Raw genomic sequence first — 14,166 nt, 5'->3', positions numbered from 1 at the left:
CTAAGGTTGCTTCCATGTCCTGGCTATTGTAAATAGAGCTGCAATGAACATTGTGGTACATGACTCTTTTTGAATTATGGTTTTCTCAAGGTATATGCCCAGTAGTGGGATTGCTGGGTCATATGGTGGTTCTATGTTTAGTTTTGTAAGGAACCTCCATACTGTTCTCCATAGTGGCTGTATCAGTTTACATTCCCACCAGCAGTGCAAGAGGGTTCCCTTTTCTCCACACTCTCTCCAGCATTTATTGTTTGTAGATTTGTTGATGTTGGCCACTCTGACTGGTGTGAAGTGATACCTCATTGTGGTTTTGAGTTGCATTTCTCTAATGATTAGTGATGTTGAGCATCCTTTCATGTGTTAGTTGGCAATCTGTATATCTTCTTTGGAGAAATGTCTACTGTGCAAAAGCTTTTAAGTTTCATTAGGTCCCATTGGTTTATTTTCATTTCTCTAGGAGGTAGGTCAAAAAGGATCTTGCTGTGATTTATCTCATTGAGTGTTCTGCCTATGTTTTCCTCTAAGAATTTTACAGTGCCTGGCCTTACATTTAGGTCTAATCCATTTTGAGTTTATTTTTGTGTATGATGTTAGGGGTTGTTCTAATTTCATTCTTTTACATGTAGCTCTCCAGTTTTCCCAGCACCATTTACTGAAGAGGCTGTCTTTTCTCCATTGTATACTCTTGCCTCCTTTAGCAAAGATAAGGTGACCATATGTGTGTGGCTTTATCTCTGGGCTTTCTATCCTGTTCCATTGACCTATATTTCTGTTTTTGTGCCAGTACCATACTGTCTTGCTTACTGTAGCTTTGTAGTATTTTTTGAAGTCCGGGAGCCTGATTCCTCCAGCTCTGTTTTTCTTTCTCAGATTGCTTTGGCTATTCGGGGTCTTTTATGTTTCCATACAAATTGTGAAATTTTTTGCTCTAGTTCTGTGAAAAATGCCATTGGTAGTTTGATAGGGATTGCATTGACTCTGTAGATTGCTTTGGGTAGTATAGTCATTTTCACAAGATTAATTCTTCCAATCCAAGAACATGATATATCTCTCCATCTGTTTGTATTGTGTTTAATTTCTTTCATCAGTGTCTTATAGTTTTCTGCATGAAGGTCTTTTGTCTCCTTAGGTAGGTTTATTCCTAAGTATTTTATTCTTTTTGTTGCAATGGTAAGTGGGAGTGTTTCCTTAATTTCTCTTTCAGATTTTTCGTCATTAGTGTATAGGAATGCACGAGATTTCTGTGCATTAATTATGTATCTTGCTACTTTACCAAATTCATTGATTAGCTCTAGTAGTTTTCTGACAGCATCTTTAGAATTCTCTATGTATAGTATCATGTCATCTGAAAACAGTGACAGTTTTACTTCTTTTCTAATTTGGATTCCTCTTTTATTTCTTTTTCTTCTCTGATTGCTGTGGCCAAAACTTCCAAAACTGTGCTGCATAATAGTGGTGAGAGTGGGCAACCTTGTCTTATTCCTGATCTGAGAGGAAATGGTTTCAGTTTTTCACCATTGAGAATGATGTTGGCTGTGGATTTGTCTTATATGGCCTTTATTATGTTGAGGTAGGTTCCCTGTATGCCCACTTTCTGGAGAGTTTTTATCATAAGTGGGTGTTGAAATTTGTCAAAAGCTTTTTCTTTATCTACTGAGATTATCATATGGTTTTTATCCTTCAATTTGTTAATATGGTGTATCACATTGATTAATTTGCGTATATTGAAGAATCCTTGCATTCCTGGGATAAACCCCACTTGATCATGGTGTATGATCCTTTTAATGTGCTGTTGGATTCTGTTTGCTAGTATTTTGTTGAGGTTTTTGCATCTATGTTCATCAGTGATATTGGCCGGTAGTTTTCTTTTTTTTTGTGGCGTCTTTGTCTGGTTTTGGTATCAGGGTGATGGTGGCCTCATAGACTGATTCAGTCTCAGAAGGTTGTGCTTTTCTAAGAATTTGTCCAATTCTTCCAGGTAGTCCATTTTATTGGCATAGAGTTGCTTGTAGTAATCTCTCATGATCCTTTGTATTTCTGCAGTGTCAGTTGTTACCTCTCCTTCTTCATTTCTAATTCTTTTGATTTGTGTCTCCTCCCTTTCTTTCTTGAAGAGTGTGGCTAATGGTTTATCAATTTTGTTTATCTTCTCAAAGAACCAACTTTTAATTTTATTGATTTTTGCTATTGTTTCCATCATTTCTTTTTCATTTATTTCTGATCTGATCTTTATGATTCCTTTCCTTCTGCTAACTTCTGGGTTTTTTGGTTCTTCTTTCTCTGCTTGCTTTAGGTGTAAGTTTAGGTTGTTTATTTGAGATTTTTCTTGTCTCTTGAGGTAGATTTGTATTGCTATAAACTTCCCTCTTAGAACTGCTTTTGCTGCATCCCAAGGTTTTGGGTCGTCGTGTTTTCATTGTCATTTGTTTCTAGGTAGTTTTTGATTTCCTGTTTGATTTCTTCAGTGATATCTTGGTTATTTGGTAGCATATTGTTTAGCCTCCATGTGTTTGTATTTTTTACAGTTTTTTTCCTGTAATTGTTATCTAGTCTCATAGTGTGTGGTCGGAAAAGATACTTGATACGATTTCAGTTTTCTTAAATTTACCAAGGCTTGATTTGTGACCCAAGATATGATCTATCCTGGAGAATCTTCCATGAGCACTTGAGAAGAAAGTGTATTCTGTTGTTTTTGGATGGAATGTCCTATAAATATCAATGAAGTCCTTCTTGTCTAATGTGTCATTTAGAGCTTGTGTTTCCTTATTTCTTTTCATTTTGGATGGTCTGTCCATTAGTGAAAGTGGGGTGTTAAAGTCCCCTACTATTATTGTGTTACTGTCGATTTCCCCTTTTATGGCTCTTAGCATTTGCCTTATGTATTGAGGTGCTCCTCTCTTGGGTGCATAAATATTTACAATTGTTAAATCTTCTTCCTGGATTGATTCCATGATCATTATGCAGTGTCCTTCTTTGTCTTTTGTAATAGTCTTTATTTTAAAGTCTATTTTGTCTGATGTCATTTTCTTAATTATTTGGGGTTTGTTTTTGTAGGTCTTTTCCTTCTCTTGTGTTTCCCACCTAGAGAAGTTCCTTTAGCATTTGTTGTAAAGCTGGTTTGGTGGTGCTGAATAAGGAAGCATGAGTTATTGATTTAAATCTTCCATCTTGTATAGAGCTAAACCTCTCCCACCCAAAGAGACCTCTGAAGTGGAGCCCACAGTTGATTGCTCTTTGATGATTCAGTGTTCATTCTGCTTCCAAAATCTGGGGGGACAACCATTAGCGTTGGCAAAAACTGTGCTCTCTAATCAGCAGTACAAGCCCTGAGTTTTCCTTAGAAGCTGAAGGGAAAAACTGGTTTTCAAACAATGTAATTGCTATCTAAAGCCAGAACTTGCCCCATTTGTCAGATTTTTGAGTTAAATGATTTCACCTGGTCCTGGGAGGGAACTGGCAGCTCAGTGTCTCATCCAACCTCTACGGATAACTGTTTCTGGTGACTAAAGGAATTACAGGCACATTCATAGTCTGAATTTAATCAGGTGACATGCTGCTTATGGATTCATTTAAGCAGTATACCGCATAATCCTCTCCAGAAGATTAAAGGGCACTGATTTTCCTGCCATGATGAGGAAGAAAGTGCTTTGTGAACCTCTGTTTTTTTCCTTATAAGGCAAATAACTTACCAAGGCTGAACCCACAGGGTTAAAAATGAAAGAGGACACGGGTAGAAAATTAAAATAATTGGGAAGTCCAGGGACAAAGGTGGACTCAGGTGGTGGGGTCGGTAAGAGTTAGAGCTGGAGGAGGGATGAAGGGATGGGTGCCCAGTGACCCTCTGATCTGCGTGCTACCTGGAAAATACCTCTCTTCCCATTTGGCATGGTTGTGTTGCTTGATTGACTGCTTTTATTCAAATATTCCATCCATTTGTCTAGATATGACATGGTTTGGTATCACCGTTCTGCTCTGATGTTATGATGTTCTTGGATTGATTCCATGATCATTATGCAGTGTCCTTCTTTTTCTCTTGTAATAGTCTTTATTTTAAAGTCTATTTTGTCTGATGTTAGAATTGCTACTCCAACTAAACCAAAAAATTTAGTTTAGTTAAATTCAGATTCCAAGAGCAGTTTATAATGAAAGCCCTTTATTTAATTATTTATTTATAATAGCTCTTTATTGCAGTATAATTGGTTCACAATACTGTGTTAGTTTCTGTTGTACAACAAAGTGAATCAGCCATATGCATACATATATCCCCATATCCCCTCCATCTTGAGCCTCCCTTCCATCCTCCCTATCCCACATCTCTAGGTAATTGCAAAACACGGAGCTGATCTCCCTGTGAAAAGCCCTTTATTTGGAATGTGAGAGAAATCGGTCTGATGGGAATGACATCTCCACCTTGTTTTCTCAGTTACATCCCTTTCTCCTTTTGATACTCATCTAGCCTATCTTAGTGGACCAAGTCCCAGGTCCTTACCTCTGGCAGTTCTCAAAGGTGATTCAAAATGGGCACCTGCCTATTTTGCGAAGGGTTTATGGACCCTCCCGAGAAGGCATGAAGCTCACTTAGCAGACTGATGCCTGCTACTTGACACTTGAACAAACCCCTCCTTCTTCCTTTGCCAGACTGCTGACTGATCACAAGATGAGACTGTCCAATCAGACTCAAATGAATCAGAGATTTTATCCAGGGTGGGTCAAGCTTTCCTGATAATTTCAAGGAGACAACTAATCAAAAGGCACAGGGTAAGCAGGGACCAGCCTAAGACTGTCAACACCGGTCTTCAGGCCCTTTCCTGAAGTACTGGACCCACTCTAGCTCAGGGGAATACAGGAGGTCTCTAAGGGATGTGCCCAGGTCATATCACGTACAGAAGAGGACCGTTTTAGTCTTGCAATCTCTCCTTTTTATACTTAGCTGGTTACAGAGCTTAAATGCCTGTGACAGGGAGCCCTGCCCCAGAAGTTCACAAAGCCCATGTTTGTTTACTAGAAGCAATCCTAGGCAACCTAGGCTAAACCTTTCCTTAGGGAAGAACTCTCCCACCAGCAATTCAATTACATTGCTTGGCAGGAGACCTGTCATTAGCATCTTTACAAGGAGATTAGAGCAAGCTACTTTCTTTGTTTCCTAGGGGCACCTCTGTCCCCTTAATGAGGAGAGTAGGTTGCAGACCTGCTGTTGCATCTTGTCCTCCCAGAGATAAAGTGCCTTCTCCCTTGGAACGCCTGAGGGAGCCCTGCACTGGGGAATCCATGCTGAGAGCAAATGTCACGGAGTCCATTTTTCTCAGCAAAGGAAAGCCATGTTCTGAGATCTCCCCAAAAGGCAGATAGTGAAAACATTTTCTGTTTGAAAACTACTGCCTGGGGAATTGCCCCCCGCCCCATTATGTTTTGCTTATGTGCCAGAGTTTGAGTTCCCTAAGCCATTATCACATCTTGTGAAAAGGAAGCAACCCAGCTCTAGAAAATGTTCTTGGGCACAGAGAAAAACCACAACGTGGACGTGAACTATAGAAAGCAGCTGCATCGTCTCCCTGGGAGAGGTTCTAGTTTCATGGAAAGCCTATTGGAAGCAAAACCCACTCAGATCTTGGGGTGAGGCTGTTTTTTTTATTTTTATTTTTTTTATTTTTATTTTTTTTTTTTTGCGGTACGCGGGCCTCTCACTGTTGTGGCCCCTCCCGCCGCGGAGCACAGGCTCCGGACGCGCAGGCCCAGCGGCCATGGCTCACGGGCCCAGCCACTCCGCGGCATGTGGGATCCTCTCGGACCGGGGCATGAACCCGTGTCCCCTGAATTGGCAGGCGGACTCTCAACCACTGTGCCACCAGGGAAGCCCTGTTTTTTTTTTATTTTTAAAATTTTTTTATTGAAGCATAGTTGATTTACCATGTTGTGTTAGCTTCGGGTGTACAGAAAAGTGATGCAGATATAGATATACGTACATGTATACATATATGATGGAAAAGATACAGGATATAGCAAGACATTCAATATAATTATCTGTGCTATACAGTAGGTCCTTGTTGATTATATATTTTATATATAGTTGTGTGTATATTTTAATCCCCAAATCCTAATTTTATCCCCCCTGCGCCCCCACTTTCCCCTTTGGTAACCATAAGTTTGTTTTCTATGTCTGTGAGTCTGCCTCTGTTTTGTAAATAAGTTCATTTGTATCTTTTTTTTTTTAGATTCCACATACAATTGATATCATATGCTATTTGTCTGATTTACTTCACTTAGTATTATAATCTCTGGGTCCATCCATATTGCTGCAAATGACATTATTTCATTCTTTTTTATGGCTGAGTAATATTCTGTTGTATGTATATATGTACCACATCTTCCTTATCCATTCATCTGTTGATGGACATTCAGGTTGCTTCCATATCTTGGCTATTGTAAATAGTGCTGCTACGAACATTGGGGTGCAGGTTTCTTTTCTTTTTTTTCAATAAATTTATTTATTTATTTTTGGCTGTGTTGGGTCTTCGTTGCTGCACACGGGCTTTCTCTGGTTGCCGCAAGCAGGGGCTACTCTTTGTTGTGGTGAGCGGGCTTCTCATTGCGTGGCTTCTCTTGTTGTGGAGCACGGGCTCTAGGCGTGCAGGCTTCAGTAGTTGTGGCTTGTGGGCTCTAGAGCGCAGGCTCTGTAGTTGTGGCGCACGGGCTTAGTTGCTCCGCGGCATGTGGGATCTACCCGGACCAGGACTTGAACCCATGTCCCCTGCATTGGCAGGCGGATTCTTAACCACTGCACCACCAGGGAAGTCCCAGGTATCTTTCTGAATTAGAGTTTTCTCTGGATATATGCCCAGGAGTGGAGTTGCTGGATCATATGGTAGTTCTATTTTTAGTTTTTTAAGGAACCTCCATACTGTTCCCTATAGTGGTTGTACCAACTTACATTCCCACCAACAGTACAGGAGGGTTCCCTTTTTGGGGGATGAGGCTGCTTTGAAGTAGGCCATCCTTGATTCCACTTTTCATATGACTCTGGAATTGAAACAAAATTAGTTGTTACTTGTGAGGATTGGATGGCTGATGCCTTGTCACCAAGAGGAGCATGAACAGATTCGTTGACTTGCCCAGAGCACAAAATTACTTACTTTTGGACTCAGACTCAAAATCTCGTCTTTTCTCCACAAGGCCAAGACTGTGGCCATGTGATTACTGCCAACATCATGCACAGCTAGGTGTAACCGCTGCTGCCCCTGATGAGTATTTACCTGTGACAGACACCATCCTAAGCTCTTCACATAAGTGACCTCCTTCTAGTTGCAACAATCCTGGAGACAGTGTTTATCCCCATTTTGCAGATGAGGAAACTGAGGCACAGAAAAGTGGGTGGCAGAGCAGAGATTCAACCCTGGGTCTCCCTAACTCATCCCCTGCCTCCTCACTGCCTGCTGCAATTCTTCTCCTTCACTGCTCAGATCCCACCAAACAACTTCATTCCATTCATTGATTTTTAAATTTTTTTTTTCTCAAATGAACAAGGGTGAGCAATTATTTTGCCAGGGCACAGACACTGTGAATTTTGAGCTCTCTTCAGGACTGAGCTTTTGCAGGGTTTCCCATCTGCCTAGATATATGTGAGTTTCACGTTGTTTTCACCTGACATCCTTTCCCTTCCACTGAATATTCCCTCTTTGTCATATATTACATATAGTATATTACATGTAGTATATAAGTATATAGTCTATATTTTTATAAATATGATAATTTGTTTATATATGTATGCATACATATGTATATGTGTATATGCATATATACATATGTGTGGGCATATATACACACACACACACACACACACACACACATACATACATATATACATATCTCCTCTCCTATTCTAGGTCTAATCTGGCTTTGCCCTCAGGTAATGAGAACTTGAAGAGGGAGCATGCTACCATCTTTTCATTAACTTCTCCCTCTAAAAAGAGACCAGCTAGAAACCTGCCAGGGAAAAATGTGTTTACTTTTCTTAATTTCCAAGTGCAGAGAATGCCTGTGATGTCCCAAGATGACTGCACTTCTGGGTAGATAAAATCCAGTGGTAATAATGGATTATACAATCCAGTTAAACTATTGGAAAGCAAAAGGGCAGCATTTCATTAATCAGAACATACTAAAACCACTGAAAAAATAATCATGCAATTCTCAAAATAACCAATGCTTGAAGGTGGAGATGAGGTCAGACCTGTTTCATCCAGACATCACTCCTACACATGGACCAGCATTTCTGTTGTACCAAGCATTTTTGTTATCCATACTCAGATCCTTATCTTACGCTTCTAGTTTCTTCGAAGTCATATGAAATGGCATAAGTTTCCATTTCTGAGGTACTGTAATTTCATGAAAACAGCATACTTTAGAAACACAATGTAAGAACAGCATTTGATATTTATGAGTTATGGTTCTCCATGAACAAATGCAGATAAAGCATGTGCTATGTGCTAGGCATGGAGTTTAAAAACATGGATAAAATACAATCAGCCTTTGAGAACTTCACAGCTTAGAAAAGAAAATATATTATGCTTGTAATGAGCACTGCTTCTGAGGTTTAACCTCTTTGCTATGTTAAAAATACAGTAATTTTCAGAGAATTCAGGATGTGTTGCCCACTCAGGAAGTCTGAGTTGGGACAGCAGAAATCCAGGCCCACAGGTCGGGGCATGGCTTGCACGGAGCCCTGGGGCAGGGGCTCGTGAGGTTGGATTTTCCTCCTTTCCCATGACTCAGGATGTGCTCCTGGGCCACTCACTGGACACTCTAAGCTTTTGCTTTCTTGTGTGTAGCAGGGAGAATCCCTGATCCGCTCACCTCACGCCATCATTGTGAGGTCAAATATGAAAAAAACACACAAGAACACTTTGAAGACTGTGTCAAGTATCTGTAACCGCCACGAAGGCATTTTTTTTTCCTGTTTTGCTCACTCTTGCATCCCTAGCATCTAAAACAATACCCAAATTATGATAGATGCACGATGCATATTTATTGAATGAATGCACTCCATAATAAAAGAACTTGGCTTTTTCCTTTAAACTATTCCAAATTTTGGTAATTGATTCTCTTCTATTTTATAAAAGGAGAAACTCATCTTATATAACTTCTAGAGTCACCGCATCTCAGGGCTGGAACTGATCTTACACAGCACCCAGCCCAACCTTCCAGGATGACTTCAATTCTCTTTGAATCCTTGCTTAGTGGCCTGTCCAGCCTGTTCCAGATCACAGCCTCTCTCAGGGCCACTGGGCAGAAGTTCCCCTCACTCAGCTGAAACCTGCCTCAACCTGGGGCTACAGAACAATTCTCCCCCCAACTCCTACCCCTTCACTTAGTAAACTTATCATCTCTCCCTCAGATTTCTCACATCCAGCCTAAATTGAGTAATTTCTCATTTAGAAACTTACGGTACTTCATAACTATATTTCTTGTTAATGAGATAAGTAGAAATTTAGAATTTTTAAACAAAACAAAACTCTTACTAGTACGTGACTGCTATTATCCGCTGCAGGCTCTTGCAAAGGTGAACGCTGCTGGCGCCACCTCTTGGCAGACATCTGAAAAATGTCCGCAAATGTAAAATGAATATTCAAGTACAAAGAGAATAATTGCTGTGAATTTTGTCGTATCTGCCATTATATAAGATAAACACGAATACCATGGCAGCAAACTTATAGTAGAAAAAAAGTGAAACCTACCAATCTATCATTAATGAGATATATTGTGGCACCTACTCAGTGAAATCTTACAGCTATTAAATGGGATGGTCATCAAGATTATATAAAACAATAGAAAATGGCTACAATATAATGGGATTAAGTGAAAAAAACATATACAAGTTTGTGAGCACCATGTGATTATGATGTAAACGTAATTGTAAACAACCATGCTTTACAACAGTCTAAAAGTAAGGGCAAAATTCTATCATTGGTAGTTTTATTTTATGGTGGTGAAGTTATATATAATTTTCTTCTTTTTAACTTTCTGTAAAGTGCTGGGGCTACTTTTAAAATAATAAGAATTTTGGGACTTCCCTGGTGGCCCAGTGGTTAAGAATCCACCAGCCAACACAGGGGACATGGGTTCGAGCCCTGGTCCGGGAAGATCCCACATGCTGCAAAGCAACTAAGCCCGTGAGCCACAGCTACTGAAGCCTGTGCGCCTAGAGCCGGTGCTCCGCAACAAGGGAAGCCACCGCAATGAGAAGCCCGCGCACCACAACGAAGAGTAGCCCCAGCTCGTCGCAACTAGAGAAAGCCTGCGTGCAGCAACGAAGACCCAATGCAGCCAAAAATAAATAAATAAAATAAATAAATTTATTTTTTAAATAGTCTTTAAAAAAATAAGAACTTAAATGTTTTTACATTTATTTAAATATTTCTTTCTGAGATTTTATACTCAAACACGTATACCCAGATGCACACACACTCACACAGACTCACAGACACACACACACACACACACACACACACACACACAATCTCTTCCTCATTATTCATCTTCTTCACTTTGAGTCAGTTTCTACAAAATAGAGACATGCATTTTGGTGGAGCCAGAAACGTGAAGCATAGTTTTAGGGACAGTTTGAGGAGAGGCTGAAGTATGCTGAACGCTTTCAGCTCATAGGGGCATATTTCTATCCTTGTGAAGCATTAGTTTCCACATCTATAATATGGGGATAAGAACAACAACAGCAGCAATTTCATAGAATTGTTGTGAGGATTGAATGTGAGGTCTCCAAAGCACTTGGCATGGCATAGAGTAAGAGCTCTGAGTATTACTGGCTTCCACTCTGAGATCACTGTAAAATTGCAGTGGATTGAAATTGTGTGTGTGTGTGTGCAAACGAAGAGTATCCCCTGCTCACCCCAACTAGAGAAAGCCCGCGGGCAGCAACGAAGACCCAACACAGCCAAAGATTAAAAAATAAAATAAAATAAAAATAAAAAAAATTTTAAAAGATGGTGAGTGCAAAATTCCCCTGAGACAAAGCTACCAGGAAGAGAAAGGTGGAAGGAAGGTGGGCTCCATGGGAAGATGAAGCTATTCAGGGCTGCAGGACCTCATCTTGTTCTCACTGGTAGGGTTGCCATGCAGGTAGGTAGCATGCAGACAGAGAGAGGCGTGCCCGTGGAAGGGACACCCACATGGCTGTAGCCTCCAGTATCAGAGCTGGCGTGAATAGAGTTTTTTACTCTGGAATAATTCCTACATGCCTTATATTGGTTGTGATACAGTTTAAGGAAAAAGAAGGTACAAGTAGCCAGGACAAGCCAATCTCTCCTTCTTTGCTGTCAGACTCGATCTGCCCAGAGCCAGCAGACTGAATTTTCCTCATTACTGTGTGATGGTAAACAAGCAGCCACCAGAAGTTCACTCCAAAATTCACAATTTGATTTGGAGGAAAAGAAACATGCAAGTGTTAGAGCCTCTAGCTACAAGTTATCACCACAAGGCTATAGTTCCTCCCTGGGCCACTGTCTCTCTCTCCCTGGTGGTGTAAAATGTATTCTAGTTGACATTAAAGAGTGGCTGGCAGCTCCATCGTCTTGACTGAATGCCAAACATGAACTAAAATACATTAGGTGTTTTGTCTGCCTGGTGCCCCATCTGTGTGTGGATGTCTGCACTGTTCTGTTGGAGGAACAATAGGATAAACAGCAAGCGAGAGCTCCAAGCAAATGCTCACGTCTCGGAAGGGAAGGAATGGGGTGGATATCCGAGGAGGGGGTCTGTGTGTGCACATGTGTGCAGGTGGCGTTCCCAGGCATGCGTTTGCTCCACACAACAAAAGGGAACAGTTTGCGAGGGAGAGCAGTTTACATGTACTCAGGAACAACTGTGCTAATTTGAAAAGAGCCACAGGATAACCAAGACAAGGCAATGAAATTCAAGTTATGCAAAGAGTAAGGAAGAGGTGACAATTCTCAAATCACCTAAGAAAATTGGTGGAGAGCTCCTACCATGGATGACTTGGGAGAGATTGTCTACTGAAACGTGGCCGGCTGCCGCCTGTGCCGCTCACGTCATAGATTTCTGAACACTCACCCTCCTGTTTATTTTCGGAAACTTCATTGAGCAACTATATAGAGGCCAGTTGTACTTTCTGCTCCCCTGGATAACTTTGCATAGTGGAGTGTGTGTGTGTGTGTGTGTGTGTGTGTGTGTGTGTGTGTGTGAGTGATTTTGCCTTGGATTTGGGTTGATTTTTTTTTTTTTTACATTTTTTTCTCTTACATTTTGCAATGAAGGGAAGAGTTGGTGCACAAATAATGACTAAGGACAAAGTATAAATTTTACACCATCTTTTTGATTAAAATGGAAACTGTATAATGTTTTTATGATAGATTATCCAGTTCTTTGAAGAAAACAATTGAGTTACAGGGTTAATGCTGTTGTACTATATAGTTTGACATCTGAAAACAATGTCAATTTTCCGTTCCCATCCTTTTCTTCAGTTGATCCTTGCCTCATTACTGGACTCACTGAAACATTGCCACGTTTCCCTCACCCAGACACATTAGCTATTAGGGATGTGTCCCTCTCTGAGACAAGTCTGTATTTTTACTGCTTCCTGCTGGCCCATTGGCATGAGTCCTGGCCAGCTGGAAAATAAATGGAGCTGTCCCAGGTCTTGGACCAACACTGAGCCCTGCCTGCAGGTCCTGGAAGCTGCCCACCAGCCATCGCCAGCGGGTCACGCCAAGCCCACGCTCCCTTCTTTACTCTCCCCTTCCTTTTCCCTATCCCCTCTCCACCTCTGCAGTGATTTTCCTAATGCCTCCAGGTTTTTTCCCCCAGTTCATTCTACTTCCAAATCTTTCCTTGTTGTCCAGACACTTGGGAACCCCCTTGCTGTCTTTCATTGTTGTTTATCTTTTTCCATGAGAAATTTCTTAACCAGCTGTCATCCTGAACAGCTGGAAGGGAATCTCTCTTATGTTTCCTTATATATCCACCCTTCCCTTCCCTAAATTTCCCCATCCCCGGTAGGGCTCAGCATAAAGCATGGTACTCACCATTGAATGAACAAATGACTGAATTTCTCAAAGGTAATCCAGATAACTATTCTTTTGTCCCCAGCTGTTATCTTTCTTTTTTTTTTTTTTTTTTTTTTTTTTGCAGTACGCGGGCCTCTCACTGTTGTGGCCTCTCCCGTTGCGGGGCACAGGCTCCGGACGCGCAGTCTCAGCGGCCATGGCTCACGGGCCCAGCCGCTCCGCGGCATGTGGGATCCTCCCGGACCGGGGCACGAACTCGTGTCCCCTGCATCAGCAAGCGGACTCTCAACCACTGCGCCACCAGGGAAGCCCCCCAGCTGTTATCTTAATTGATTTTCTTACTCTGTTCTCTGGTGTATTTCCTCAATGACTTCCTCTCTCAACTCTGCCTTCAATTTCTCTCTTCCCTCTGGACCCTTGCTGTCAATCTATAAACAGGTTTAAGTCTCTTTTGTTGGAAACAAATGAATAAAGGCAAAACACACGCAACTTCTCCCTTAACTCCGCATCCCATTCATTTATTCAACATATGTTACTGGGCCTACTATGTGCCGGTGTTGCTGCTGGTACCAGATGAAGACAGAACAGGTACTGCTCTCATAGAGACAGTGAGGGGTGCAGGTGATAAATATACAAACACGGAAAGCTCTAGCTGCAGCTCTGTTATTCAAGGCGAGGCCACTTGGAAGGGAAAGTGGCCAGTAAACCCATCTCTTTGTTAGAAGACTTTCTATCCCCCCTTCCTGCAGGTTGATATGCCTTGGTGACAGAGTGTGGGCTGGATTTCAGTCTCCTGGTCCCCTGGGCCTTCATAGGCCTGCACAAAGGTCCTCAGCAGTCCCACCCGCCCCCCTCCCCAGCCTCCTTAGAGAAGTAGCCTGCAACTGCAGCCCTTATTCCTGATGCAGCAGCAACCTGGCCTCAATTCTCACCACGTGACCTCCATGTAAAGGCCAATGGGCTTTGGTTCTTAATCACATGACCTTGGGCCTTAGACACTAGTGCCCATTTCTCCGTCGGGTTCCATCTTCCTCCTCTTTTCCACCCCCAGTTTCCCTAGTTGCTCTTTCCCTCCCTCCCTCCCTCCCTCACTCCCTCCCTCCTTTCCTTCCTTCACCAGCCCTCTCGTGTTTTC

This window comes from Physeter macrocephalus, chromosome 10, assembly GCF_002837175.3.
Source record: "Physeter macrocephalus isolate SW-GA chromosome 10, ASM283717v5, whole genome shotgun sequence".
Lineage (NCBI taxonomy): Eukaryota > Metazoa > Chordata > Mammalia > Artiodactyla > Physeteridae > Physeter > Physeter macrocephalus.
Note: the sequence above shows the minus strand (reverse complement) of the source record.